This window comes from Sarcophilus harrisii, chromosome 4 (assembly GCF_902635505.1).
Source record: "Sarcophilus harrisii chromosome 4, mSarHar1.11, whole genome shotgun sequence".
In the NCBI taxonomy this organism is placed as follows: Eukaryota; Metazoa; Chordata; class Mammalia; order Dasyuromorphia; family Dasyuridae; genus Sarcophilus; species Sarcophilus harrisii.
Genome location: NC_045429.1, coordinates 194282663 through 194308937, shown reverse-complemented (window position 1 = coordinate 194308937; position 26275 = coordinate 194282663). Strand labels below are relative to the sequence as shown.

The following is a 26275-nucleotide window of genomic DNA, read 5'->3' as shown; positions in this document are numbered from 1 at the left end:
CTGAAATCCTCTTTCCAAAAACAAAGGGAGAAAAGACAGAGCAAAAAAAAGGAAACCAGTTCAAGTATGAGCTGTTAGGGCACTAGGCCAGATGAGATTATTTAAGATCCCAATTAATTTGTTTTTGGAAATGCTAATTAGCAACCTCATTCCCTGATTTTCAAGTATTACCTCTGGTCAGAGTATATGTGGTTGTTCAGGTCTAAACTGATGTTATTCAAAGTGGAAAAAGCCACTGGGTGACCATTATTTGTGGACACATATAATGATTAACCAGGAGATTTTGTTGGTTCCCATTATTTCAGGTTTGTCAGCTGGGGCTTTCTAAAATTAGCCTGTCTCATGTTGGCTGTATTCATATGCTATATGTTGGCAGGATTATGAGAAGTGGTTTAAGGTAAACAATTTTGAGGCCGTGAAACATCTGGCTTTCACATAGTATTTCAGTCAGATTTTAGTAGTACATGCAACTGTATTACACAAAACAAAAAGACAAAGTATTGACATATTTCCCTTCCTTTTTCCCTCCAAAAGGTGTTCCAATTTTGTACCCTCTCCTACCTTCTAGGACAGGTGAGCTAAACAGTAAATTCTTGTTTAGGTACATCAGAAATAGGAATTTCCTTTTTTGCCCTGAGGAAGTTAATTATCTTGAGTTGAAAAAATTCCATTGTGTTTCCCAAATTACCACAAACTTTATCCTGAAAAATGCAGCAAAAGATCTAATCCATTATTCTAAGTTTTATGTGGTATTAAAAAAATTTTTTTGAGTTTTTTCCTGTAATGGAAGTTTGTCCAAGTGATAGAATGCAAAGAGACAAACTCATATCTTTCTACAAGTTCCCAGGAAAGAAGAAAAGGAAGGAAAGGATAGAAACAATTCTACTTTTCTAAAATGAGCATTCATTCCCAAATTATAGGGAAGTGCTAGCTAACATCCTGGGTTGGTGATGGGAAAATAAAGGTAGGTAATTCCTAAAAACTTGCTGTCTAAGAAGGCAATTTAATCATTTCTGTTGAAGCATTAAGAATTAGGATATCTATATGATAGCAAACCAATATTTTGAGTCCTTCCTACCCTCTATTCCGCCCCAAACAAATCAACATCTTGTATGTATTTTTGTTAAAGAACATGTTCCTTTATACTGAGAGGGAAGCAGACAGGAAGGAAGGAAGGGAAAGAGGGAAAGAGGAAAGGAAGAAAGGAAAGAAGGAAAGAAGAAAAGAAGGAAGAAAGGAAGAAAAAAGGAAGGAAGAAAAGAAGGAAGGAAGGAAGGAAAGAAGGAAGGAACGAAGGAAGGAACAAAGGCAGGAAGGAAGAAACAAAAAGGAAGATAAGCTTTTGATTATAGTATTTCTAGAACTTAGTTTTCCTGATTGGCTGTTGACAAATAGCTATAGTGGTACCCAGGCAGAACAAGTTTCCTCAATGATAGTTGAGTCATTTAAGGCCTTCCCTCTCAGAGACACATCATACCATGGGACACAGAAGTTTGGAAGCAAACAATACTGTACAGTCTGGAATATTTACTTCATGGAGACCCAGCCCAAACACTCAGTGTTTTCCAGAACATCGTGTCAAAAAGGGTGTGCCAAAAGGAATGAAGAGAGTCATGTACTTTTTTCTTTTAATATTCCCAGCATGGAGTTTGTGCCACTTAGTTGCTATTTTAAACACAACACATGTAATTTTCAGGAGACTATTTAAGTCACATATATACTCCACATGTATAAACTATTTAATATTGAGAGTGGGGGGTTTTTGGGGGGTGCGGTTTGGAGGATGATGTGGAGCAAAGAAATATTGGCTCAAAAAATAATTATATTTCAAGAGAATTGAAAGGAAATATCTTAAAAGGATAAATGCTTTCCTCTATTCCTTAACCTCAACCTGAGCTTATTCTAAAGGAAAATCTGGAGTAGATACTATCTCAGACTCAAATCACTAAGCACCAACTAAATATAAAATCTCTGAAAATTTGTGCAGTCCCACAGAATTCTGAAAAACAACCAATTGCAGGGTGGGGTGGAAATTGATTTTATGATTGCAAATTGTAGGCAATCAGGAGGAAGAATAAACACACCCGAATGATTTCAAGGGTCAGTTGCAAGATCTTGGCTGAGATATTAGAGCCAAAAAAATCTCTTGATGGTTGTAGGAATGACTTCCTACATTTCAAAACTGTTCCTAAATGCTCTAAGCTTTCATTGGTGGAAAACTAACAAAGCTCTCTTTGACCACCTTTGGGTTTGGTTGTTCTCAAATGGTTCATCACAGCAGTAGAAATCAAAAATAAGCTTCTGACAAGTTAGCTGTGTTTCCCCAATGCACATCATCAGTAGGTGTCTGAGAAAGGCAAAAATGACTCCCTGGGCAGTCATGAGATCAGAGCTCCAGCCAGTGAAAACTGTTGAACTTCCCAAGTTGCTTTCCCATCCAGTCAGTTCAGGAATCTCCTTCCTCCTCTGTGCCAAATTTGGCTTCCTCCTTCTTCCCAACCTCTGGTTTGCTGTTTTCTTTTGATAGCAAGCTGTGTTTTGTCTTGAGTGAAGGGGAAATAATAATGCCAGGCCAAAAATGTTGAAGAAGCAGGCAAAGAGGAGAAATACAGTTACTTTGTAGACATATATGATGTAAAACATTGACCTGATCTCTGGAAATATAGTGTAAAAATGTATCTCTGGCTCATTTGCATGACTGTATTTCCTCCAGACATGTTTTTGGTATTTAAAATGAATGGTATTCCTGTACAACATGTGTCTCAATTTGTAATGATATCCTCCTTGCAGCTGGCTTAGTTCCCCAAATGTTTCTAAAATGTTACTGTCTTAAATTTGAGCCAACCGACAATAAGACATTATCGAAAAGCCAAGTGGCTGAACTGCATTTGTTGAAAGAAGAGGGGGTGGGGTGGAAAGCTATATTTCAGCTTTTGACTCTTGTGTTGGAAATTTAGGCTGTGTAATATAATCTTCCTCTGTGGAAACCTACACACACACTTTTAAAATTGTGCAGATTGGATGTTGTGAGGGCAAGAACTATCAGGTTTAAGTTTCTCTGCAAAGTTCTGTGTGCCATCAACATACTTTTTTTGATATTTTAAAACCTATATTTAGAGCAATTGCAAGATACTTGGTACATATGCAGTTAAATGTAAAACTTTGTCATTAAGATTTGTTCAATGCTTACATTTTAAATATTTATAAGCTCTTATAACCACTGAAGCTGCTATTTTAAAGTACCTTGTCCAAAAAAACCCTCTCCCCCCAGAATACTGTAATCTGGTGACATCTGAACATTATTACAGATGATATGCGATGAGATCACCATGACATGCATATATGCATACATGGATCCCATGTGCTTTTGGTTTAAACTCAAGTGCTGTTTTTGGCAGTCCAATTCATTAACAATTTTTTGTAGAAATTGTCATACCACAGAGTTGCCACTGATAAAAGTTTGGTGTTTGTTTTTGTTTTTTGTTTTTTTTTTTTTTGCCCTTTTTTTCCCTACTAGCTCCTCAAAAAACAAAACATAAAGATCTGAAAATCACAGATCCTTATGGAAAAATCCCACTTCCTTCTTCTCTCTATAATGGATACTTAGGACTTTTCTTTGGAAATAAGTTAGGAACTCACCCTTACCTAGTTGTGAAATGGCTTATGTTGCCCTCTTTGGCAGGTTTTTATAGGGTTTTTGTTTTGTTTTGTTGTTGTGTTTTGGGTTTTTTTTTTTTTTTTTGGTTGTTGTTGCTATATAGACCAGGTCCTTTATTATACTGTCAACTGAAGAGCTAGTCTTTGTCATACCTTTATCATAAAAAACCCGACTTATTTGTAGCCCTCATAAGAAGACAAGGGGGGAGGGGGATTTTTGCCAAGCTTGGTATCCACTTAAACTTTGAAGGTTATAAATTTCAAACTGACCTCAGGCCTCTGAGGTTCGAGTTATTTTATGACTGGCAAAGTACAACTTTCTGGTCAGGACAAGGAGTAAAACAGCTTAAGAAAAGGGCTCATAAAGTTTCTTGGACATCTAATAGCTCTTACCAAACAACATTTTGATGAGTTAAGTGTAAATGAGTCAGAAACATATAGATTAAATTTCCCTTAAAATACACATGGGTTTAAAAATTAAGGCCAAAGTGCTTGGCAAAATGCATTTTAGTTTTTGCCAAACCAAAAATGTTTGAAAAATAGTTTGAGCTATTTTCCAAACCAAAAATACATCCAGGTTCCACTGTACCTCCCATTTAATACTATGGAACCTAAACATGAGACATAATGGCTGTTTTTCTATAATTTAAGGTTTGATCAACATTATCTATCAAATAATGATAGAAAAATTATACTTGAATATTTTGGAAGGAAAGGAAGAGGGTAGGTGGAGAGGGGGAGTGACTTTGCTCAGGAAATGAAGATTAAGAGCCAGTGGTTTGGAATTCTAATTCTGATTCTATTACTTCCTCACTGCCTGAGTCACAGTCATTCTACCTCAATTCTTCACCTACCCAAAAAAGAAAAATGCTCATATTTAGAATGTTCCCTAGATTAATTTCAAAGTTAAAACTTTTTTAATCAAGAAAACACTAGATGTAGTGAATGTGGGGTCACAAGAAATGAGTTTAAATCTCCTAGTTGACATTTAGTATCTCTCTGACATTGGACAAATGATTGGCTTCTCTGGGCTTTAATTTATTCATTTATAAAATTGGACAGGTGACCTCTGAGGTCTGTTCCAACTGTAGATCTGTGATCCCCATCATGTAGCCGATTTTTGCCACATAATAGACAATTAATAGAAGCTTATTAGTTGAATTGATTCCATGAGAATTAAATGATTCCATGAAATTCAGATCTGGCTAATCACAAACAAAGATCCTATTTTTACTGATTTGCTGCTGTTGTCAATTTTTTTTTGGGGGGGGTCTATAAAGAAAAATGCACTAAGTAGAAAAGGGAGACAACATTCACAACAGGGTCTTCATGGCTTTCATTTGATCCTCTAGGAAAATCAAGAAAATGCATTTAACAAGTCAATTATATTTATTTAGAAATCCTAGCTTCCTAGTTAGGCACTTGGTAGCTGGCATATATTAGGTGCTTAATAAATGTTTATTGACTGACAGGCTTTGAGGCTTAGCATCATCTCTACTTCTTTTGAAAGAGGCCTTTCCTCATTTTTCTAGTTGCTAATGCTCTTCTTGAGCCCACCTCAATAATTTTATATTTATTTATCTGTATACTTGCCCTCTCCTCCTAACTGGCATGTGAGTTCCTTAAAAATGGGAATGATCTTATTGAGGTTCAAAGGGAACCCCAAAATGTTGGGGTTCCAGATGGGTGTCATGACATGTCTCAAAAGAATTTGCAGGCTCAGATATGGATCTGATTGTAATGCTAATATAAATTCCAAATGAAGTTAGCAAAGTGCCAGGAGCAGGAAGATAAATTTATTGGGAAAAGTTAGAGAAACCAGGTGCTTCATGTCACTATATGCTAATTTTATGGCTTAGAGGTGGAGTTGAGGAGTGATCTGGTTCTGACTTCGTGTATAGATGCAATACCCATAGTTCCCTGGGCAGAGCTCTTGGGAAGCTTCAGGAGATGTGTTTTTAGGCCTGAAATAGCACTAGGTCAAGTGGTGGACACCCAATTTTGTTCTGCACCTGCATTAACTTTAAACACCTCATTATTGTTTCCCATTAGTTTCAGAAAATCTGTTATCATTGACCAACAGGCTGTTATCAAATAGCCAGCAATATTTGTGGCCTTAGCATCCTGGTCATATAGAGTAAAGTGGAACAGATTAGCCTAGGGGAAGAAATATGTCATTTCTAACTATATCATTCCCAAGACCAGGTGGGCTTTAAGGTTATTGCTATAGCCTTCCTAAGGACTGCACCACATCATTTTATTTTTTTAAATTTGTATCCTTAAGACCTAGCATTGCGCCTGGAACCTGGAGGATATTCAATAAATCTTTTGGGGGTTGAATTTAATTCCATCCATCCATATATACATGTACACATTGTCAGAGGATACATGAAGAGGAGGGGGAAAGACAGCTAGAACAGAATCTACATGAAACAACTCAAATATCAGTTTACAAAGCAATATATCAATAGATGTGAATGAATCTGGCTGGTTCCTTCAAGGTTTCAATCTAGATACAGTATCTAAGACTTGAGAGGATGTGTATTTAGTGTGCTTAATTCTGGAAGACTTCTTGAGGAAGATTTGAGTTAGTTTTTAAAAAATGATGTGGGGCATGAATTAGTGGACAGAAAGGGGAAGTGGATAATTGGTTTAGAATCAGAAATAAACATCTGAATTCAGGTGTTCCTGATTACTGATCCTAATTTTCTTTCTATTATGCTATCTTTAAAATCTGGGAAATCCAATGAATGGGGATAGGTTTCAGATTTCCCTCAGATGAGAGCAGAATCTGAGCTTTGTCAGCTCAGTAATACAAAGATTTTTGTGCATAGTAGGAGATAAGAGTTTGTATTTTATACACAAGATATTTTTGAGAATATTGCTTGAAGGCGGGAATTGATTTGTTTTTGTCTTTATGTTTAAATAGCCTTGCTCAGTATCTGTCATGTGGCCATTTATCTTTTGTTTGATGGGGCAAAATGGAGCATATTGAAATTTGTAATGGAGGACCATTGTTCTATCACCCATGTCTAGAAGAGGTAAGAGTAGGGCGAAATTGGCACTACGGATGCTTACGGAGGCATTTTAAAGAAAGGCTAATTGTCAATGGTCAACTCAAAACATTGCAGAATTTTTTCACCAGGATACAAGGGAGGAAAGTTGCCACATGCTATGTTTTAAATAAGTTGTATAATCACAGTCACCATGTGGGAGAAAGTTCTTTTCCTTTATGCCTGTGAGTGGGCCTGGGGGCACTCAATGACACAGCATGGGACCTGGAGGGCTGTGCAGAACTTTCTAACCACTCATTAGAGGCCAAGGCCTGGCCCAGTACCAGACTGCCACAGAAACAGGTGCAACATTTGTCTGAAAAGCAGCTTTAAACTTCTCCCACACTCATGTCAGCTTTAGGCTCCCACAGCTCCTTCAAGCTTTCCCCTGCTGGGAGAATGCCGAGCCAGGCTGGGTCTGCTGGCACAGAGATCATCCTGGGGAAGGGCCAAATGCATATACCACCACAGTCAGTTCTAATAGGAGAGGACACCATTTAGGAAAGAGAAAATTGATGTATATCTAGGGGATCATACTACAGTGAGACTCAAACTGTCCATTTTTAAAAGATACCTGGAGTCAAAGCTCAGGATGTTATTGGAGTTATGGAGTCACTGATTCAGTTTCTCTTAAGACTTGAGGTTGTTGCACAAAGTAATTTTGGAAGCTGCATTAACTTTTTAGAGCCTACCTTTCAATTTCCTTCAACCCTAGAGACCCCTAGTTTCTGAAGCTTTCATGTGTGTCTAAATTACTGTATGAAAGTAGCAATAGGCTTCTCTTGGGATGCCTGTGTTCCCCAAAATTAAACAATTGTTTTACTGGGTCAGACACATGCTTCATCCATCTCATTATTGTGTCTCTGGAACACTGTAGAAGAATGGTTGGGGTTTAGGAATATACCTTAAATTATTTTACTAATTTTCCTAACACATCTAGAAAGTAGGTAGAAGATAAAGATTTCTAAGTATTTCACAGCTGGCAGAATCATTAAATCCATTGAATAGATAAAAAAAAAAAAAGAGAGAGAGGCCATTCTGTGCCACAGACTAGATTAGATTTACAGATTCTCAGTTGTCACCTAAATTAAAAGCATCAAAGAGATGGCCCCCAAATGTTGCCTTAACCAAAATAAATAAAAATATTATAAAACTTAGACAATATTAATATGTGGTTTTCTAAGTCAGAATTCATCTTGCAGTCATCTTTATGTATAGGTTAGTGGTGAGTTGCCACCATTAATCCAGACCAGTCAATATCTGAGGATATTTCCAATAAATGTTTTTCTAAACTCTGGCTTCCATTCATGTCTGAGATATTGCATTTGGGGATTTTACTTTTGAGCAGCTATAACTATTAGGAAATTTTCAGGTCTTAGAGTGCTTACCTGACTTTCCCGATAAGAAGGAGCATGAGACTAAAATACTTTGGTAACTTATCCCTGACTATGGCCAGAGTTATATTTTTCACCATACATTTACATGTTCCTTATATAACCTATCTTATTTCAAACAAGATACCAGTTTCATTGTGCCTCTGAAAAGTGACAAGGCTGATTGGACAAAAAAATGCTACATTTCTCATTTCTTTTGCTGATTTATGGTCAAAATAGTTTGTCTTCCTAAGGTGTTGGGGTCCAAATAACACAGGAAAAAACCAGAGTCAAACTTAACACAAAATTACTTATGGTTTGATTTAATTAATGGCTTGATTTAAACATAGCTAATTGTTGGGACTGACCAAGTCAATGATATCACTGATCTGAAGCTTTTTCAATCCCTTCTCACCATAGACCCATGGTATTTGAATGAGGACCTCAATTATCCAAAGTGACAGTTTGGAAAGGCAGCTTTTTGATGGAAAGAGCAGGGGGCAGACGAGAAATGAATTTTGAGTCCAGTTTTCCCAATTTGTGGCAGTTAATAAGTTATGTAAATTGGCTTAGGCCTTCTTATCATTCTGGATAAAATGGGAATAGCTGCTCCTATCTACCTCATAGAGGTAAGAAGGAAGGAAATAATATAGTTAATTAAATTCAAGAAAAAAATAGGTGTTTTGTTAGAGGACAGGGATACAAAGACAAAAACAATCTCTTCCTTCAAGGAGCAGAGGATGGGATACAGTTTTTATTCAAATAAGTAAATAAAAAGTATATATTAAGTAATAAGAAAATATGAAATAATGCCAAGAGGGAGATAACAGGGGGATCAGGAATGCTGGAACAGCACTTGAACTTTACTTTGAGGGAATCTAGATATCAGATAATTCATGGAGCTGGGGATCAGAAAACTAAATTTCTAGCCTATTCTTCAAATAATAATAAAAAAAATCATTTATATATTACTTAAAATTTTAGAAAATACTTTCTTCATAACAATCCTGTGAAGTTCCTTTGTGATGCAAGAATATCATATGACCTATTAAGTACTTTAATTCCCCCTATTTGTGAATTAGTCTGGCCACCAATCTTTAGTAGATAGCATTGTCCAGAATGTTTATTCTGACACTATTACATACTTTTGGGGAAAAGACAGAAGTAGGGTTTGGTAATCCAAGTCAGAGCTCAGTTAAACTAAATATTAGACAATGTAATATATGGGAGGATTACCCATTTCCTCCCATATATTACATTGTCTAATATTTACAGCTAGAAACCTGAGTTCAAATCCCAGTTGCAATGCTTCTCAGTTGCATGACTTTGAACAAGTCTTGAACATAATCTCTGTGGATGTCAATTTTGACATCTATAAAATGAGAAAGTTGGAATAGATATCTTTCAAGTTCTTTCTAGTTCTAAATTCTGTGATTCTACAAGTGTGGAAGAAGAGTAGTAGGCAAAGGGAAAGAAAGAATTTAAAGTTCCCCATTAGTGGCAATAATAAACTATAACCCATCCTTATAAGAATAAATATAAAGCCATGTATGTTGTAGACACTCAATAAATGTCTGCAGAATGAGTAAATAAAGAAAACCTTTGTCTCAATTAGCTAGCAGTGCTACTTAAACCAGTAATTGCATAATATTAAAGATATAATTTTTTCAGTAAAGGTTTTTATGTGGTGGTCATTTTACTGCCCAAAGTGTTGGCTTAGAAAGTTTTCTAAAAGGGAAAATTACCAGGAAGGAGAGAAAGGAAGGAGGAAAGGAAGGAAGAAAAAAGAGATTAGAAGGGAGGAAGGAAAAGAAGGAAAGAAGGAAGAAAGGAGAAAGAGAGGACAGAAGGGAAGAAGGAAAGAAGAAAGGAGACAGTGAAGGAGAGGTAAAAAAGAAGGAAGAAGCAGCTAAAATTAGTTTAATCATAATATAATATTTGTTATTGGAGATAATTCCAAGATCTATCTTACCTATCTTTTTGGTAGACCATTACTAATCATGTAGAACTTAGATCAATGCAGCCTGGAAGCCACAGTGAAACTGACCTTTGCCCCTCTGTCTCTCTTGCCCCTTGCCCTGCCTTTGTGTTTTTTTTCCATTTGTAGACTTGTTGAAAAACAAGAGGAATGTTTTTCATTTTCTTTCATTAACCACTGACCTAATTAGAAGAAAATGTTATTTCATTCCCTTTATTTCACACTCACCATCCCATCCAAGCCCAATTTTAAAAATACTGATATTGACTATTGAAAAATAATTTATTAATCAGCAAGAGAAAAAAATTTCATGGCAAGTCTTTATAAATGAGCTCTTTCAAAGAAGAGCTTAGTGCTGAGCCTATTATCAGAGATTTCATTGGGAGTTTTATCAGGCTGCACAGATGGTCTTAAGCTATACCTTTGTAATTTGGGAAATCAACTGTGGCTACCCTACAAGAGTTTAGTCCTCCATGAAACTCCTGATTGTCCCAGATAAACAACACTGGTACAATCAAACCTTAATGGCTTGATTTAAATATGTTAACTGATGGTTGGGACTACTTTAGTCAATGATATAACTGATCTGAAGCTTTTTCAATCTCTTCTCACTACGGACCCAAAATATTTAAATGAAGACCTCAGTCAAAAAATCCCAACTATTTATTGAGTACCATGGGGGTATGCAGTAGTATAGATTTTTCAAGGAATGGGAGTTCATATTAATGACCATAGGGTAGATGATCTCTGCCCTAATGAAACTTAAAATGTAAGTTAACAATGTGAGATAACCTAGTGTAATAGGTAGAAAGCTAACCTTGTTATTAAGAAGATTCAGAATTTAAGTTGTGTCTTTGATGAATAGTGGTTGTGTGACCTTAGGCAAGACACTCTTAGTGTTTCAAGCAACTTTATAAGACTATCAGTTACAAAATAATTGCTGATCTATATTGAAAGAGGAAGTTAACTTACCTAGAGTTCCCTACCCCATGAAATCACAAATCTAGACCAAACAAACAAAACCAACCGTTTCCCATTCCCAACAACCACAACTACCACAACAACAATAGCAACAAATTCTACGAATTAAAAGAAATCTTTATTATTCTTGTGTAAGTGCCATTTGAGTCTTTTAAGTCTTATCTGGGCAGTATGCTTGAAAAGCATAACTCTTTGGTTAAACAGACATCAATTTCTTGCTGCTACTCACTCCAGACTCCCCTGTGATTTTTGCATATCTTGAAGTTCCTTGATCATAGTTTGACAAATTGGCAAATGATCCTGGCCTGATCCTCATCATAGATCATAGTCATGTGCTGAGTAGAAAAAAGAAATCCCTGCAAAAGACCATGAGGTGATTTTGGCTTGATGTCTTATTTTGGTTCTCCCATCATTCTCTCCCCTTACTGATTGTGAAAAAGATTTGACCTTTCCTCTGCTTTTCATGGTCACTGTCTAGGTATTACTGAAGATCTCTAATTAGTAAGGGACACCAGCATAATAAAATGTTAGTCCTTATGGCTCAGTTTCCCTCTTTGATAGAGACTAGAGGTAGAGACTCTGCTTTTCATGAGGGGAAACTTTTTCAATCTCTTCTCACCATCGTCCTAAGATATTGGTTCCAAGTAGGGATGGGACTAGACCATGAAAGAAAATTATCAAAGTTCTTTGAGTGGAAGGATGAATCACTATTGTGCTGGCAGGCTAAAGAAGGAAAAAATTGATTGGGGGAGGCTTCTTGGAGGAGATGGACCTTAGCCAGTGATTTTAAGTATATCAAAGATATTTTTCATGAATGAAATAAGTTTTTTCTCTTTTTAGCCTTATTTCATTGGTTAACATTTAGCTGTAATTCCAAGGTTCTTTGAGAGTCAATCAGCTGAGATAAATACAAGGATAATAATGTATATCTTATAATGTGTTTTTTTAAGTAATAAAAAATTGGTCATATTGTTGTCTTTTATAACTTCATAAAAAGAAAGCTGAAAAAAATCTAACTAAAAACCATCACATTCAGCAACACTTGGTCTCCTTGTTAAGTGAAGAGCCAAGAGCAAAATAGATTTAGAATATAAACTTGTTTATAAAATTGTACAGAGAAGGATGGTGGAAATTATAATCAACATCACTTCATAAAGCAATGAGAAATGATGGAGGGGAAAATGACTATATAGAAAACTCAGTGAGAGACCCAATTAAGTCAGATCATCTGAAAAAAATTTAAGAATGAGAATGAAAGTAGGATAGAAAGTAGATAAAAAATAGAAAAGATCTTGTCAAGATTTTTCTTTAAAAGCCCTTTTGTGTCAATGAAAGTAAAACCACCACATTTTGTCATCACAGCTATTAGTATTTTATATGGAAAAATAGAATATACACTAAAGAAAACAAAAATGGGAGGTTCAGCTGGGTCAGACCAAATATATATCAAAGAGAATTGTGCTAGAGATGACACAGTTTTGAGGATATTGAGGGATCAATTCCTACAACTCTGAAAGATGGGAAAACATCAAATGGTTAGGGGAAAAAAATCAATATATTTCTACTCCTCAAACAAGAGGATCAAGAGGATATCAAGAGGATATCAGTAATTTCTAATCCAGCTGTCTAGTTCTATGAAATCTTGGTGAAAACAGACTCCTCACATCTCATGGGCATCCTTGACGAAAATATGAAAAGAGAACAGATAGACTTTTACAAATGACCAGTATACATATTTATAGTCATACAAATCAGTCAACAAATATTGATTAAGCACTTACATGTACCAGGCACTTTACTAAACTTTGGGGATACAAAAAAGACAAAACATTCCCTGTCCTCAAATAGTAGAAAACATAAAATTTCACTGTTGTTTGTTGATTTAAAAAAAAAGAAATTTTGTTTTTGTAGAACTAAATGCACTTTAGACCTTCAATAAAGGATCTCCTCAAAACATGTTAACATCATGCACAATTTTTGATAGATTTTATGAAATGTGTTAGCTAATACAGTGTAGCATTCAAATGGAAGAAAGATTCTCTAGGGATAATGAGGCCTTCCAGATGTTCCTATCTATGGATAACAATGTACTGATTTCATCAAGCCCCAGAATATTAATTCAGTTCAACAAGCATTTATTAAACTCTTTCTCTGTGTTAGACTCTCCCTGTGGTAGATATTAGAGATAAAAACAAAACAGCCCTTTTCTGCAAGGAGTCTATATTCTATTTCTATGTGGAATTTGGAGTTGGGTAGCAACAGGCACACAGATAAATATAAAACAAATATGTAATGATACAAAGTAATTCTATTGGGAAAGGAGAGCAATAGTAACTAGGGGTTTTAAGAAAGTCCTTATATAGAAGATTCTTGAGGTAAGCCTTAAAGTGAAATAGGGATTATAAGAGGTAGAACTGGGGGTGGGAAAGCATTCCAAACATGGGAGATACACTATATGGACACAGGGATACAAGAGTTGTCTATAGATAACAGAAAGTAAGCCAGTGCACTTGAATATGAAAATGTGTAAAGGGCAGTAAGGTAAAATCTGTCTGGAAAGTAGGTTGGATTCAGATTGAGAAGGTTTTTAAATGCCACAGTAGTTTGTATATTATCCTAGAATCTATTGGGAACCATTGAAGCTTCTGGAGCATGGGAATAACATCATCTCCAAAATGAGATCCATAATTACTCAAAAGAGGTCATTCTTACTATCCACGGTGGAAAAACAAAGTGGATGAAGAATGTCTATTTTCCAGACTGATATACAGTTGGTTGGACAGCCCATAGAGTTCTTCCATCGGTACCTAAATCTTGGACAAATACTACAGATGCACTATGAGGTGGACGTAGAATTGAATAGGAGGAGGAGTGCAGGCTGGATTGCATTTGGGAAACTGTGCAGCACTTCCAGAGATCCCAAGCTTCTTCCTAAAAGAAAGTTCCATCATTTCAACACCTTTATTCTTCTGGTGAGGCTATATGGCCACAAATCATGGGATGCCAGAAAATCTGAGGAATCAAAATGGGGTTTGCCCAGAGGTCAATGGAGAGATGCATGATGGGTAGAAATAGAATACAGCATCTTAACAATGACAGACTGCATGCATGAAGTAGCATTAAAAATCATCAAAGGGATGTATTGTCAGCAAAAGAAATGGGCTGGTCATGTAAAGAATGTGAAAAATGACAGGTGGACAGCCAGAATGTTGCTCTGAACTCACATAATACCAGGAGACCTAAAAGAAAGCCTTTTTGCAGGGCACCTCCCTTCTGTGGAGGATTTCTAGGAAGACACAGACAGGCGTCATATTGAAGAGATCTTAGCTTCATTGCAGTATCTAGCCCATTTCTATTTCTTATGCTATCAAAGGTAAGGAGTCATCACTCCTCTACAGTAATTTCTTGCAAGTGAAAAGGGATGCAAATGAAGAGAAGATGCTGAAAACACACTCCCCTCACACTCCCTTTCTCATAATATATTTGCCCAGAAGTTGTTTTACCTGAAAAAGAATTTTTGATTCCACAGTCCAGAAAAAAAATGATTAAGTAAGCTTTGTGGCAATTTGTACATCATTCAGAAAGCAAGTTTGGCTGGATTATTATCAGTAATGTTGCATTAAAATGTCAGATGGTATCTTAATATGAGATATGTGATCCTGATCTGTGATTTCAGTGGTGTTAGGAATTCCATGTCAAGAAACTCCATTTTCCAGAGCAATTTAGCTACTGATTTCAATTTCAGTCTATGTCAGAGGAAAGACTTGAACTGAGGTCTTTCTGATGTCAGAAACTAGATTTTTATCCACTGTGCCATGGTTCTTCTTTATGAAGTCAAACAGTAGTAATGCTCATAATTACAATAATAATTGACATATAGATAGTATTTTTTGAATTTGAAAAGTTTTATAAATATGTGAACTATAGTGCCAGGCATCTCAACACTTAAATAATGCCTAAATAATGTCTTTAGGTTTACCACTTAAATGGTCCCAAGGAAACGGGTCCCCTCTGTGAAAGATAGGCTTAGCCAGCACACAATTTAGTGATATGAGACTCTTTGGAAATTAAACCTCTATATGGAAGTCTTAATACATAGCTATTTATGTTTGTTGTCATTTTGTATGTAATATATCTATGGAGTTAATACACAGCTACTTATGTTTGTAGTCACTTTTCGTGTAATATATCTATGGAGTTGATACACAGGTACTTATGTTTGTAGTCATTTTGCATTGATATATCACTTTTATCTAAAGATCTCAAAAATGTTGCTTATTTTTTTTCATGGGATGGTTTCCCATTGACATAGATGAGGAAACTGGTATATTGGTCAATCGTTCTTATAAGGGCATGCTTCAAAGGCAAAAAGATAATAGTATAAATTAAAGATCAGAAATCTCTTGCCTTCAATACTTTCCTAAAAGCAACACAAAATTGTGCAAAGAATAGTGAACTAGGAATCCAGAGACCAAGGTTTGAATCCCAGTTCTCCTATTAACTGGTTAGGCAATTTACAAATCCTATCTGGCCTTCTCTTTCCAAATCTGGAAAACAAGGGGTAGGAAATAGTTGATCGCTGGGGTCCCTTTCAGCTCAGACATTCCACAATGCTTTCCCTCACTTCCATGCTAGCCTTGCTTTCCAAATAGGTACACTTCCAGATGTGGTCTTTCTTCGTTTACACCACACAGACAATCTGTTCAGTAACAACAGCCCTGCTTATCATCAAGAAGGGATCTGACCTCAACCAAGCAGAGCCTCAGAAGGCTGAAATAAGCTTGGCTTCCCTCCCAACCCCAGAAATGGCAGCTACAGAAAGGGAGTTCTGCTGCCACCATCCGGCCCCTGGGGTTGTCCCTGACATAGGAAACGTGTAGCCAGGATGAAGGAAACACAGCCTAAATTGTCTGCTCGGCTATTCACTTAAAATAAGCTGTGTGTGAGGAAGCTTTCAGAGCAGCAGGAGTTGGGGCTGCAAAAATAGACGTACGGTGCAGCTGCACCCTTTGCAACTTTCAGGGAAAACACATATTATTTACCAGACAATAATAGATACCAGAGTATAATCATGATTATTATAGCGTTTGTGACGGCGAATGCTATAGTTAGGGTTCCAAAATGGCTTTCATTATTTTGCAGTCATTTATAAATGCCTTGAATTTTTTTCCCTTCTAGTAGGCTGATGCTTTCCATGTTTAATGTCTGTCTAAAAGGTAAATTTGAACATTCAGAAACTTATTTAACATACTCTTCTTTGGGAGTGGAGGGAGAGAGAGAAGAGGGGGCAGAAGAAGAAGAAGAAAGAGGAAAAAAATTTAAACATGAATCTCAGAATACTGAAAAAGAAACTGCAACATCATTAAGAAAACAATCCAAAATGGTAGCCCCTAGGAACTTTTAAATAACTTTATAATTAATTATCCCTAAGGTTTGAATAAATATGATTTACAAACAAAATAAGTTTGAAAACCTTACACCTAAGTTCTCTTTCTCCTCCTCTTCCTTTTCCTCCTCTTTTTGCTTCTTTGCCTACTTTGTTGTGGTTATTATTATCATCATTAGAACAAAAATTAACATGTGTTCAATCCGGTGACACACCTACCTCTGATACTAGCTATGGGATCCTGAATGTATCACTCAATTCCCATGTACCTCACTCAGGTAATTCTCTGGAATTTATCTACTAGATTTCCACACTGATGAAATCACAGATCTTTTTTGTATGCTATTAAAAAGCATTAAAAAGAAATGTATTACTATCCCCATTTTGTATATGGGAAATAAATCTAGAAAGGTTAGGAGTATATAGTTGTAAGGCTCTCAAGCAGCAAGTTCCAGAAAGGAGAAAGAATAAAAAGATGCTTTTTGTTCTTAATTAGTTCAAATCAATTCAATAAACATTAAGCATATTAAATATTAAGCATATAATGCAACATTACACTAGACTAGACTAGAGGTTGCAAATACAGAATCAAGTCCCTGACTTCAAGAAGCTTCCATTCTAATTATGAGTGTAGGTGGGGGTGCAACAGGAACAAAAATATACAAGTACAAAGTATATCAGTTTATATTCTTCCAGATACTAATACTGGCTCCCTTCAAAAATAATTTAATTTAATGTTACATTTTCTTATTTTTTAATTATGAACTCAATTAACAAACACAAAAGTTGAAATATAGAAAGAGGAACAAAAAGAGTACTGGATAGAAGTCAGTGAACTTCTGTAATGATTTTTAAAGTGTTTAACAAGGTAGTAAAAAAAAAAAAAAACATGCTATTTTTATGATTACTTCCAAACTTTTTTTTGTCCTGTAATGTTTTTGTGTAGTGATGTTTTGATGATTTGCAGTGTTTTGGGGGAAAATGATACTCTTTTCTTCCTTTTATTTAAATCTTTCTCACATTTCACCAATTTACCCTTTTCCCCTATCACCACCAGATAGAATTCCCCTATCACCACTTTTGAAACAAGTTAAGTGTATTCAAATAAATAGATCAGCACACTGGTCATATCAAAAAATGCATATCCTATTCAATACCTCTAGAGGTGAGAAGTCATTATGACTAATATAAAGTCATGATTGGTCACTGCACTGATCAGATTTCTGAAGGTTTTAATACTTTTTTTAGCCTATTGTTTGTGCGAATGTTCCCAGTCTCCTCCAAATTCTTTATATTTATCATTTTTTCCACTACTATCTTTCATCATGTTCTGGTATCCCAAGGAAGAGTGATTTTTATAGACAAACTTTGTCAAGAGAATGTTTTTCAGTTATCTTTTCAGAATCAAAACTCTGCAAAGGGAAATTACTCAGTCTCATGGCTCAATTCCTCTTACTCTTCCCATTTTCTTTTCTTTGCAGCTTTTTCTCCTCCTTCTCCTTATGAAAACAGTAAAAGTCAAATGAAAGATATATGGCTACACAATGTGATAGAATGTCTACACTTTCAGAACCAACTGTGCCAGATAAAAACTTTTCATGTCTGGGTGACTCTAGTCATATTTGTGGTGTTTTACATTTTTAATTTGGCAATTAAATGTACATCTTAGAAGTGCATACAATGCTGGTGATTTAGTATTACTCTGGGAACTCTGGCATTTCCTACCACAGTGAACATTTAAATTTCCAACTTGCTGTTAGCAAGTATCAAGAGCCATATTCCTACCATTCTCATTAACACATTGAGTAGAAATTGTACAAAGGATGTACTTAAACTTGGTCCTTCCCCAATGGACTTTTTTTTAGCTCTCTTAAATTCATTCTAATTTCTTGTTATAACCACAATGAAGTTTTTGTTAGTTCTAACAATATTCTCCACAGTTGTAAAGATTTTTATAAGCCTTCTACCTTCACTTCATATTAGCAAAACTTAAGCTGGGAATGTTTTTGATATCCTCATTTGTGAACATTTAAAAAATATGTTCACTGTTGTATGGATGAATAGAAAAAGACCTTCTCCTTTCTTGCCTCTCTCATTCTTCCTTCTTTCCTTCCCTCACACCCTTTCCTTTTTTTCTTCCTATCTTCCTTTCTTAAATGCAAATTCTTTATTTTGACACTCTACCAAAAAAACAAAGTGGTACAATGGGAAAGAGTATTGTATTTGAATTTAGAAGACCTGGGCTCACTTCTTCCACTGACTCTATGTTGGCAAGTCACTTAACATAAATAGCCTCGGTCTCCTCCTCTATAAAATTATGGAGTTGAACTTGATAACCTCTAAAGGAATCCATCTCCTATTCTATGAAACTCTATCTTATGCATATTTACAATCCCAGCCACAACAGTCAAGCAAAATGAACTGCTTTAATTCTAAACTGATCGGCCAGCTGAGTATCTGAATGACATTAAAATAAACCAATAAGAACAAAGATCCAGAAATCAATTTCTGTGCTGGGATAGACATTTCTAAGTAAGTCAGATTTCAGTCCAAGGTTGGGGATCAAAGAATCCCACAAAAGCTTGTCATTGTGCTTTCAGAGAGCTTTTCTCCAACCCTACCTGTTTGGTTTTGAAATATAAAGATGTGAATGGCTCATCTCCTCAAGGAAAGAGCTAGAAAAAGAGAGGCACGAGTGGATTGATTGAGTGCATTTGGCTCTGCACTTTTGATTTCATTCATTCCTACCACTGGGGACATCATTCCATGTGTCTGAGAAGCCTTTTAAGAGGTGTGTCTCCAAGTAGGTTATTACTTCATTTGCTATAAAGATGATCATTGCTTTATAACAAACGCCCCAGAGTGAGTTTTTTTGCTTAGTAGGAAGGGTTGTAGAAGTAGCAGAAGGAGCCACAGAGCCTTAATAATGGTTCTGTCACTAATTGGAGGCATAGGATCAATCTGAAGACCTCAAACTCACTCAATGTGAAATAAGGTGAAAAGCTACGAGCTATTGACTTGAAATGAGGCACATGGCCATTGGTTAAGAGATATGAATTGTATATATATATATATATATATATATATATATATATATATATATTAGAATGTTCTAAAAGAGACTCAGGTTTAGAGAATTAACTCAGTTGGTCATGTGAAATTGGTGCCACTGACTTTTAGCTGTCCTGGAAATGAGATTCACAGAGCAAGTCATGCTTACTTAGTTATCAGTAGCCTTCTTAGCTCAGAGGGAACGAATTGAATGTCTAGGCTCTCATTTTCTGGGAGTGGTTCCGTTACAATGTATTCTGACTGGCTCCTTCTTCTCTGTTTTTCAGGAATACTCACTCACAGGGTACCTTGCATGGAGAAAGGGAGCAGAGCAAATCATGTCACTCCACCAAATGACACCAGCTGGTCAGCTCACCACCCCTCTGGCTAAAACTCAAGTAAATAAAGCAGCTTCCTGTCATTAAGCGTCTTGGAGGAAGCTGCTCTCCCATGGTGGCCTCTGGCCCAAAAGAGCCAGCACATCTTGAACCCACCAAGCCTGCTCAGCATTCCTGCTGCTGCCACCTCTCCTCATCCCCAGAAGAACTTAGGGATTTTGCCCATGGTTTAAAACAAGACAAAACAAAAACAAAAACAACAAAAAAAGCACCAATAAACCACAAGGACCAATGTAGGTACTTTTCCCTCTCTGTCTTCAAGGCTCAGAAATGTGAGACTGAAAGATGATATGGATTTTTTTAAAAAAAAATTTTTGTCTTTTCAAAAACTGCTGTGGTTTTGCTGCTACACTAAGAATTGTGATTTGCATTGTACGGTTTTGGACCTATACTATTCACGTTTTGGTGGGGGAAAGGGATTCAACTGGAGTCACAACACTTCAGGGTCATCTCTAGCCTACCCAGGATGCACTTTTAAATGAAGAGTTAGAATATTTTATTGGCTAATATACTTTTTCTTGTTATTTTTACAAAGGCCACCTTTATCCTTTTTAATGCCATATTTTCAGTGTTACACTTTTATGGGTTTTAATTTTTGATTTGACAGATGTAAGAAGCAGCATGAATAGTTTATACTGTGGTTTTTCAGAGACGGAATGCCAAGAGAACTCAGTAAATGTTTATTCTTCTCAGCTTTCTCTTTAAATTCCCCTAAATAGCGCCCCATTTGGGAACAGAGCAAGAGTGTTGAACTAAAGACCAAAATTCCCTCAAGGTGTAAAATAATATGAGAGGAATATTTGCTGGGCGTCACGAAAGACTTGGATGAAATTTCAGCCCTGATGGTTTTCAGTGATCCAGGAAGCCAGTGAGACAATCTCTCCATACGCAGCGCCCTTTCATGATAATTAGAATGGTATGGACAAACCGCCGCAAACAAGGAGTAAAGTGAGAAAGGTCCCCCATGATTCTGTTTCACTGTTTGCTTTCTCCTGTCATGGTTAAGAGAAATGTGCAATTCGATCCTCAATCGGTGGGTGGAGGATAACAGGGTAGATTTACTTGTGTGCACTTGTACAGTCGTAGCCGAGAGTCCAAAAGTCCACTAGAGCATGTATACTGGCACTGAATTGGTGAGACAGTTGTGGAGTATCCCATTCTGACAAATACAAAAAAAAAAAAAAATGCAAAAAAAATACAAAAAAATCCAAAAAACCCAAAAAAAAGAAAGCCAACAAAAAAAAAATTCCGATCACCTTGTGATTCAGTGTATCTGTTTACTAACTCAAATAAAGCAATTGTTCACGCTGAAGGTTTCCAAGTGCACCCTGACCTACAAGGCTGCAGAGCAGAACCAACGAGCAATTGGCAGAAGAGAAAGGGAAGGTTGGTTGGTCGATTGCAGGGTCAGCAGAGCTGGGACGGGGTACCTATGCCCAGAGCCAGAGCCTTGTAGACATGGGGCACGACGGGCACTATGTACATACTGTATTTCTATATTTTCCTTTGTACAGATTCACTTAACGAGTCAAGCTACTGTTTTACAGGTGCTCCTTATTTATTAGAGCTGTGAGAGCTTGGGAAACACACCTGGCGAGCGAGCTCGCTTTTTAAAAATAAAATCGTGGGGCAAGGGAAGGGGAGGTGGGAGGGAGGGGAAGCTCGCAAGCCAGGGGAGAGATTTTTAAAAGTGAACAAAAGAAAAACCTCCAGCAACAAATTAAAAAGAAATCCCACCCCCATCTCCAACACATGCCAACCTTCTTTCCCCTCTCCCAACACATGTACACACATACACACACACACACACACATACACACACAGAGAAAAGTGGCACTGAACTTGTGCTCATTTTCCTTCTGGGCTCACAACATTTTTTCTCTCTCCCTGACTGGTGTCAGATTTATTAAAACAAAAATAAATCTCTAAGAAAAAAAAATGCACTAACTTGTGCTGCTGTTGGTTTTTTTTTTTCATTACTATGACTATTGTCATTGGCGTTTTCTTTTTTTTTTTTTTTGAAAGTATTCTTATCTTTCCTTATGGATTATAACTTTCTGAGGATCAGTTAGTTTCAAACAAAAACAAAAACAACAATAGAGATATTAATTCTGCCGAATCTCTTTTTCATAATTTTCTTTTGAAAAATAAAATAAAAGAATATAGAGATGTTATTTGAAGGTCCAAGTCCATTACCTATGCAATCATACCATTCCCTCATATCACATTTCACAAACATACAGCTCGCTCTGTAGGCTTCAGCCTATTTGCAAGGAAGTGACCTAAGCCTTGGATTGGGAATCAGAATATCTGAGTTTGATATTACAAACTTCCCCTTACATACTATCTATGGAGCCTTGAGCAAATCATTACTCTTTATTATCAATCAATTGGTATTTATTAAGCATTTACAATGTGTGAGACACTGCACACTAAAGGCATTAGAAGAAAGGCAAAAACCCTCCATCAATCCTTGTCTTCAAGAAATGTACATTTAAACATTAGAAACAACATGTAAATAAATAGGGACATGTAAAATGCATTGAGCAGTGACATGGCGCAATAGATAGAATGCCAGACCTGGAGTCATGAAGACTCATAAAATCTGGCCTCAGATATTTACTAGTTGTGTGACTTAATCTCATTCTGCCTCAGTTTCCTCATCATAAAATAAGCTGCAGAAAGAAAATGGCAAATCACTCTGGTATCTTTGATAGGAAAACCACAAATGGGGTCGTGAAGATGCTACTGAAATAACTGAATAAAACCCCAAATGGGGTCTTGAAAGAGTTAGATACTACTGAAATAACTGAATAATAACAAAATGCCTTAAGAGTAGATGGAAAGTAACATTACAAGGAATGGCTCTGGTATTTGAGGCACCATCAAACATTATTTGTGTGACCTCTGAATCTCAATTTTTGCAATCTATTGATTATCTCCAATTTATCACATATATGCATATATTATACACACACACACATATATAATTTATTTGTATGTACATAGTTCTTTATGCATATTGTCCCTCACAGACTGTGAGCTACTTATAGCCAGAGACTTTTTAACCTTCCTATGTATCTACATCACTTAGCATAGTATCTGGCACTTAATAAGTACTTAATGATTGCTTGTTTATTGACTATAAAATATAGGGATTGGACTGAATTTCCTCTCCTCCTTTACAACTCTAAATCTTGTGTTTGTTTCTCTTCCAAAGTCGTTCTCAAATCAGTTTTTCAGGTCTTAAAACTTCTTTCCAAAACCAAGTTGTTAATAGAGATCTACCTAAACAGTAATGCAAATCAAGAAAAAGACATTAACTCAATCTCCGTGCTATTTGCAGGTTTTCTACCCATTTCCACATCCCAATATTAGCCATATATTTTGTTTGGGGTGTCTATTGATTTTAATCTGATTTATGATTTCATTATTGTAGGAGGTACAGAAATCCCAAATCCCTATAGACACTCACTATTGAGGGAGATTAGTAAGGGTTGTTGTGATGTACCATTTCAGGAATTGAGATATTAAGTGATTTATCCAGTAAGTATCATAGAATTTGAACTCAAATTCTCTGTCTACTACACCATGCTGCCTCTCTTTGGTATTACTTAGCTTTTATAAAGGGTGTATGGCAACCAGCAGTTCACCTTGGGGTCAGCCTAGTTTCTCTATGGTACCCAAACATTTGCATATCAAAAGCAGGTGCTCATTAAAAATGTGCCGTCCAAGGGAAACCTTTTTCAAATGATCATCCTGTGGTTTCTGCCACACTGGCTCATGCTTTCCTAGCCCTGGGGCATCATCAGCGGAGGCCTCTGGGTACAGTTCTGTGCCAGTGACATAGTCTCCAAATGAGCTGAACAGGCTCAGCAGAGGACATGCCAGGTTGGAGAGAATCGGCCATCAGTTTTCCTGCCTGGTAAGCCATCCCTGATAGCACTATTCATCTGGACTTGGCCTGAGAGACAATCACACAGGATATTAATTTTGCTTTTGTCTGCTGTCCAAGGTTGTCGGCAAACATTTTGACCCTTCTGGAAACAAAAGTTTCCTTTGTTCCCTACGCTAAAGAATATCATTAGACATCAGTATATTGTTGTCTTCTTTTCCTCCTCCTTTTAAACTCAGCATTTCCAGAGTGCAATATCTCTTAGACCTGAAAATCATCTATAGAAAAGAAATACAAACCAACCCTGAAATCTAATCCATAGAATGACCATGGAAACCTAAGCTGATCCAGAATTTTTTTTAACCTCCTGAGCATTTGTGCAGATGATTCAGTTTCATTCTAACCTGGCCCTAATTTTAAACATGAACAAAAACATTGGACAGTAATGATTTACGGCTCACTTCACCTTTTGGCTTCTGAGAAGATATGGAGGATACTGGACTTCCTGGAAAATGAGTAAGGGAGTGAATCAGTCAACATTTATTGAATTTCCCCTGTCCCCATATCATTCTAGGTATAATGGCAAAATATGAAAGGGGTAAGAGAGAGGAACAAAATGAAAACCCTGGCAGGGCTTAAAATTGAATTGGCAGAGACAGGGCAAAGACATGAAAAAAGTCCTCAAAAACACTGACAATGTCAATATACCAAATTGGCCAAACAGAGCTATTATGTTACAGTTCTGGGCACCCACTTAAAACTTTGTACAGTGGGCCTCTTCCAGATTTACAGAAAAATGGTGATCCTACATCCATTTCAAGGACCCATGAACCACTAGAGGCACAGTTTAGTCAAGGGCTACTGCTCGAGAGTCTGAGTGGGATAGTTAGGTGATTTAATTTTCAGGTGATTGACTGCTAATTAGGTCTTGACTTTAATGAAACCCATGCAAAGAATGCCTGTTGTGCCTTGCACACAGTGTGTAATATCCTTTTGAACCCATGAATATCATGTAGGTTTGACTTAAATATTACTTTAATGAAAGAAAAAACTAATTGGACCTTCCTACTCATGACCATATTTCTTGATTTCATCTAACATCATGTATGTTTCAAAGTCCCATGGAAATTCTGTGCCATAATCATAAATTGCAAGAGTAAGCAAGAACCTAACAGCTGACACATTTTATTCTAAACAATTCCTTCTTTTTAATTTTTACCAATTACATGTAAATGTTTTCAATATTAGTTTTTTTTTAAATTTTGAGTTCCAAATTCTCTTTCTCTTTCTTCCATCCTTTCTCATTGAAAAGCAAGCAATTTGATATGTTATACATGTGCACTCATGCAAAACATATTTCCATATTAGTCACGTTGTAAAAGAAAACATGAACCAAAAAAAAAAAAAAAAAACCCAACCCAAGAAAAATAAAGCTAAAAAAAGTATGCTTTGAACTGCATTCAGATTCCATTAGTTCTTTCTCTGGAAATGGCTAACATTTTCCTTAGAAGTCCTTTGGAATTGTTTTGCATTGCAGAGAATAGCTAAGTCATTTAGATGATTATCATATAATATTGTGATTGTGGTATACCATGTTTTCCTGGTTCTGCTCACTTCACTTTGAATCAGTTCACATAGGTCTTTTTCAGTTTTTCTGAAAACCTCCTGCTTGTCATTTCTTGTAGCACAAAAATATTCTACAACAATTATATACCACCACTTGTTCAACATTCCCCATTTGATGGGCATCTCCTCAATTTCCAATTTTCCACCACCATAAAAAGAACTTCTATAAATATTTTTGTATAAGTAGATCCTTTTCCTTTTTTTTTTTGGGGGGGGGGAAACAAACATACTAGTGCTATTATAAGCAATTTCTTCTTAAATGAAAAAAAGTCTCTTTATTCACCTGTTTGTAGAAAATAATTTCCTTTGGCAACAAAGCACAAGACAACTAGATGAAGATGTCATTTATGCAGTTTAGTGTTTAGGGAAAGTCATCAAAATTCTTGCCTACTTCATTCATCCATTCCATTTACTCAACCAAAATGATTAAATCCCTACTCTGAAAAGCACTTTACTAGGTGCTAAGGGAATGCAAAATCAAATGTACAGTCTCTTGCCAACAACTTTACTTTAGGGAAGGAATCATAGACTTGTAGAGCTGGAATGAATCTAGATATCAGTGAGGTTCTTGACACAAAAACATTTCTAGATGAAAATTCATACTTATTCCTAAACACCAAGAACCTATTAGTATAGAATCAAGGACATCCTATAACTATAGAGCTGGGAGGTATATTGGATATATCTTAGTCCATTTCACAGATGAAATAAATTGAGACCCAGAAAGATCAAAGAACTTGCCAGAAGTCACACTGGTAGCATGTGCTGGAACCAGAGCTACATTTTTTATGTGTGATCTCTCTATTATACTCTAATCATGAGAAAGTTGCAAAGGAATGAAAAGGCAATATAAGTATTCCTCTTTGGAAGTGTACAA

General features: G+C 36.3%; 1 protein-coding gene across 2 annotated transcripts in view; it reads left to right on the top strand.

Annotated features, from left to right (window-relative positions):
* Positions 1 to 19849, top strand: part of SOBP (sine oculis binding protein homolog) — a 222378-nt gene extending 202529 nt beyond the window's left edge. For both annotated transcript variants that reach the window (XM_031964460.1, XM_031964459.1), the window contains one exon: positions 19767 to 19849. The gene's annotated coding sequence lies outside the window, so the exon portion shown is untranslated. The remainder of the gene's footprint in view (positions 1 to 19766) is intronic.
* The last annotated feature ends 6426 nt before the right edge of the window (positions 19850 to 26275 follow it).